Source organism: Sorex fumeus, unplaced genomic scaffold (genome assembly GCF_029834395.1).
Source record: "Sorex fumeus unplaced genomic scaffold, SorFum_2.1 ptg000032l, whole genome shotgun sequence".
Taxonomy (NCBI): domain Eukaryota; kingdom Metazoa; phylum Chordata; class Mammalia; order Eulipotyphla; family Soricidae; genus Sorex; species Sorex fumeus.
The window spans coordinates 7,087,762-7,093,274 of NW_026606089.1; the positions used below are offsets into that span (position 1 = coordinate 7,087,762).

General features: G+C 37.3%; 1 pseudogene; it reads right to left on the bottom strand.

Moving 5' to 3' along the window:
- Window positions 1-4,029: 4,029 nt before the first annotated feature.
- On the bottom strand, window positions 4,030-4,128 carry LOC130025823 (uncharacterized; annotated as a pseudogene).
- Between the last annotated feature and the right edge of the window lie 1,385 nt (window positions 4,129-5,513).

A 5,513-nucleotide genomic window follows, 5' to 3' on the forward strand; every position in this document is an offset into this window, starting at 1 on the left:
GAAGTGACAGGTATCCTCAGAAGTGAAGCATCTGAGACAGAATTCATTCATGCCAACTTATGGGTTATCAATGTTTGCTCATGGCTGCTACCCTTATAACATGCCATTCAATGGTTTTGTGGTTTCAATTTACTGTGTCAATGTAAAGATGAAGTTTCTAAATGGAAGGTATAAATCTGAGGCCCTCAAGATGATGAATTATGGGGATGCGGGGGGGGGGGAGCTGGAGCTATACAGCATGTAGGGCATTTACCTTGCACACGGCCTACCCAGGTTAGATTGCCAGCATCCTGTATGGTCCCCCCAAGCACCGTGAGGTGTAATTCCTGAGTGCAGAACCAGGAATAAACCCTGTGCATCTCCAGGTGTGACCCAAAAACACACACAAAAAAAGATGATGACTTGCCTTTAGATATTTTGAAGTCAAGTAGAAACAGCCAGAAATCTCCCCAGAAAACAGTTCTCCTGGGTCGAAAACATCATCATCTCTAGCGTGAGAAGATACAGAAAATAACGTTTCCATTTTATGCGAAGTTAAAGCAAGCCAGACATGATCTTGGAAAGTTTGTCAAAGGAAAGCATGGCTATAGGAAGGATAAGGTGACAACTGAGGCTTAGAGGTAAAATATACAAGAGAAGCAAAGGTCAAGAAGTAGACGGTACAGTGGCAACCAGGTATACTAAGAAGAGCATTTTTTAAAAAATAAAATGCAATGAGACATCAAAAAAGACCTTTTTAAATGTTTCAGAACAGGGATATAACTCAGTGATAGAGCATTTGCCTTACATTGTATGATGATCTGGGATTGATACTTAGCATTGCAAACAGCATTATTTTTTAATTTTTAATTTCTATCTTGCTTACTTCCTTGCTTGCTTGCTTGCTTTTTTTGTTTTTTGGGTCGCACCTGGCTATGTATAGGGGTTATTTTTTATTTTTAAAAAGACTTATAATTTTACCTTTTTACCTGTGGTATAAAGGAAATCTAAAATATTTTAGAGTAAATATATTTGAGGAAGAATGAAATTCACAGGAACTACTTAGTGTTCTTAATGATACAGTAATCAGAATTTTTGAGGTTAACTGTATGGGTATTGCATAAATAATTTTTCCCCATTACGTGGGCTCTCTTTTTATCATGGGCACCATTTTTTCTAAGTTGCAGAGACTTCTTAGTTTAATGTAGTCTCATTTGTTTATCTTCACTTCCTCTTCCTTGGTCAGTGGTGTTTCATTCTAGAAGTTTCCATTAGCTTGAATGTCATGAAGGGATCTTCCCACATTTTTCTCCATAAATCTTAAGAATGCAGGTATGATATTGAGGTCTTTAATACATTTGATCTGACTTTGTGCCTGGCACTATAAAGAGGTCTGAGTTCATTTTTTTTTGCATGTTGCTGTCCAGTTTTCCCAGCACCAGTTGCTGAAGAGAGTTCCTAGCTCAACTTCATATTTCTTGAGCCGTTATGAAAGATTAGGTAATAATAATCTGAGGGCCAGCGTCAGGATATTTGACTATATTCCATTGTTCTGAGGCCTGTCTTTATATGAATGTCATGATATTTTGATTACTACAACTTTGTAGTAGGGTTTAAAGTTGGGGAAGATGTTCCCTTCTTCTTTTTACCAAATATTGCTTTAGCTCTTCATGGGAGTATATGGTTGCGTATGAGTTTCAAGAGTGTTTAATCAATTTCTTTGAAAAATATTATGGGTATCCTTATAGAATGTGCATTAAATCTTTATAGAGCTTTGGGGTGTATTGCCATTTTGATAGTACTAAATCTCTTAATGTATGAGCATGGAATGTGATTCCATTTCCTCATATACTCTCTTATTTCGTGAAGTTGTGTTTTGTAGGGGTTTTTTTTGGTATAGTTCCTTAACCTTTTTAGTTGATTCTAATATACTCGATTTTCTGAGGTATTATTGTGAATGGGATTGTTTTTCTCTATCTCTTTTTTCTCTTTCATTATTAATATATAGGAAAGCCATGGAGTACCGGATATTGCTTTTGTAATATGCTACTTTACTAAACAAATCTGTTGTTCCCAGGTGCTTTTTTGTAGATTCTTTGGGATTTTCTAAGTACAGTATCATGTTGTCTCCAAATAGTAAAAGCTTGAGTTCTTCCTTTTTTATCTGGATGCCCTTGATATCTTTTTTTTTAACGAAATCAGATGGCAAGTACTTCAAGTACTATGTTGAATAGGAGTGGTGAGAGTGGGTAACTTGTTTTGTGCCTGATTGTATTCTGGGATTCTAGCTCATTGATTTCTGCTCCAAGCCTTTAGTTTTTCCCCATTGAGAATAAAGCTTGTTTTGGGTTTGTGGTAATTTGCTTTGACTATCTTGAGGAAAGGACTTTCAACTCCCATTTTGTTGAGAGTTTTTCATCATGAATAGGTGCTGGATGTCATCAAATGCTTTATCTACATATATTGATATGATCATATGACTATCTTTATTTTATTGAGATGGTGTATTCTGTTGATTGACTAGAGAATGTTAAGCCATTCTTGCATCCCCAAGATAAAACTACTTGGTCTTAGTGTGTGATCTTTTGTTGAGTTTCTGGATTCACTTTGCTGGTATTTTCTTGAGAATCTGTGTATCTGCATTCATCAAGGAAATAGGTCTGTAATTTTCTTTTTATGTGGTGTCTCTGTCTGATTTGAGTACTAGGGTGATCTTTGCCTCATAGAAACTATTTGGGAGTATTTATGATTCTTCAATTTCCTGGAAAATCTTGAAAAATGTTGTCAGCATTTCCTCTTTAAAGGTTTGAAATATTTCACTATTGAATCCATCTGGGCCAGGGATTCTGTTTGGGGGGATACTTTTGACCATCATTTCAATTTCCTTAGTAATGATAGGTTCAAGTATTCCAAATCTTCTTGGTTCAGCGTTGGGAGGCAATTGGAATCCAAAAATTTATCAATTTATTCAAGATTCTCTCATTTCCTGCTGCAAAGTTTCTCAATATAATCTCTGATGATCCTATGGATTTCTGTAGTTTCTATTAGGATATGCCCATTTGCATTTCTTATTTGATTTATTAGAATGCTTTCTCTTTGTTAATTTGAGAGGTTTCTCGTGGTTTATTGATTTTATTTATTTTCTCAAAGAACCAGCTTTTGCTCTAATTGGTCTTTTGGATTGTATTTTGGGATTCTAGCTCATTGACGTCTGGTACAAGTTTTATTATTTCCTTCCTCCCGCCTAGTTTGGACTACTTTTGTTGGTCATTTTCCAAAATCTTGAGCTCTAATTAATTCATGTAGGCCCTCTCTTTCTTCCTGATGAATTCTTGCAGAGCTATACTCTTTCCTCTTAAGGCTGCTTTTGCTGTGTCCCACAAGTTCTGGTAGCTAGTGTACTCATTCTCATTTGTTTCTGGAAACTTTTTATTTCCTCTTTGATTTATTCTCTAAGCCAACAGTTGTTCATTACTTCCCTTAAAGAAAATATTTCCTTGCTGAGCTTTAGTCTTTTTGATCTATTGAGAAGTGACAAAGTCGTATTGAAATCTCCAACTAGTATTGTGTTGCTATCAATGTTTTTCTTTAAGTCTATTAGAAGTTGTTTTTAAGTATTTTGCTGGTCTGTCATGAGGAGAATCTACATTGAGGAGGGTGAGTTTTTTCTGATGCACAGATCCCATGATCATGAATAAATGACCTTCACTGTCTCTTATAACCTATAGCCTGAAGTCCATGTGGTCTGATACTAGTATGGCCACTCCAGCTTTGTGGAGGTGTTCTTTTCTTTCTTGAAGAATTGTTTTCCAGCCTTTGACTTTGAGCCCATGGTTGCTTTGATTGTTCAGAAGTTTTTCTTCAGGCAGCAGAATGTTGGGTTCAGTTTTATAACTCAACATCCCATTCTGTGCCTTTGAATTGGCACATTTAGTCCATTGACATTGAGAGAGATTGTTGTGATGGGGATTTGTGCTATCTTTATGTAGAATTTTTGTACTTGTGGGGATTGTCTTAGCTTAAAGTCGCCCTGTTAATTCTTCTTGCAACAACAATATGGAACACTTTACAAGTTTGCATGTCATCTGTGTGCAAGGACTATGCTAATCTATGTATCATTTCAATTTTAGTATATATGTCATCAAATATAGTATGAGTTAATTTTTCCATATTTTTCTCTACTTATTAATTTGAGGGTTGTCCTTACTCACTCCTATGGCAGACAGTGATTCCTAAGCAAGGTATGTATTTCAAAGCAGCTTGAATAGATAGACTTAGAACTTTAATGTCCCAGAAAGAAAAATATGGTTTTTACCATATTATTTTTTTCCATACCCAAGGCATCAGTTTTACAAAATAATTCTTTTGGAAGATAGTATATGAGTCTTGTTTAATGCCCTTCCCTGAAACCTTCATTAAGACCATTAAACTAGAGCCTTTTGCTGTTCTCACCTCAGTCCCTTGTACATCTCCAGGAAAAGGTGGATGGGGTTGTCTGCAATTTGACCACCTTGAATTTAAGTCGGATTTTTCTCCTGAATGAAGAGGTGAGGAGCATATTGATGATTTCATTCCACCTTATTACAAGTTCAACTTGAACGGAAGGTGAGACTCATGAGGCTCCTGTAAAGGACAGAAAAAAGGGTCTCAGTGAAGTTTAATGGCCAACACATATTAGCAACACAGATGACTCAAAGTAGCCTGTGTGCATCTTTGTGTATAGTGAGTTTCATATCTACTGAGAGTGATTCTCTCAGTAGATAGGCAAAACACACAGGCAAAACAGCCCTGTAATTAAAAATCTAGTTCTCTGAGCAGAGTGGGGTCTCTGAGGTGATTGAACAAGTGTATAGTAATTTATTACTAAGCACATAAGTAGTTTGAATGATGTGTACTTTTCGATCTAAAATTAATTCCAAATATGTATAAAATGACAGTCTCCTGACCCCGCACCTGGCTTTCCTCACCTGGGTACCTTGGAGGGGGCGGGGTGAGTTTCCCTCACCTCCTGATTAGAGTCCCGGTAGCTGATGAACTCTGCTACCAGCTATAGGTACGCTTAAGACCACTCTCCCGAAGCTTGAAGGAGCCTCATGCATGAAGGAACTGGAAGCAGAACCTGTGTAAACACACAAAAAATAAAAGGCCGGTGGTCTGGCCGTTTCCCCACTCCATGAAGGTCAATGGCGATGGTCAGGAGATGGAAGGAAACGGGGGCCAGGCTGGTTGTTCTTAGCAGCAGGTTATTACATGGAAGAGATGTATGACATGGAGGCCTCAGGAAACCTCAAGCACGTGCGCGCACTGTGAGCCCGGAAGATTCCCTTATATAGATCATAGAACCTCTAAAAGGCACATTACAGTGAATTCATAAAAGGAGTTACAGAAAGAACATTGAGGCAGCAAACCATACATTGTTTCTTTACATCCACATTGTTTCCTTACATCAGCAGGCCAGTAATACTGGCCTCCAGAAAGAAGATACAAAGCCAAACTGAAACCTTTCACAAGCACTTTCACAAGCTGTAAGCACC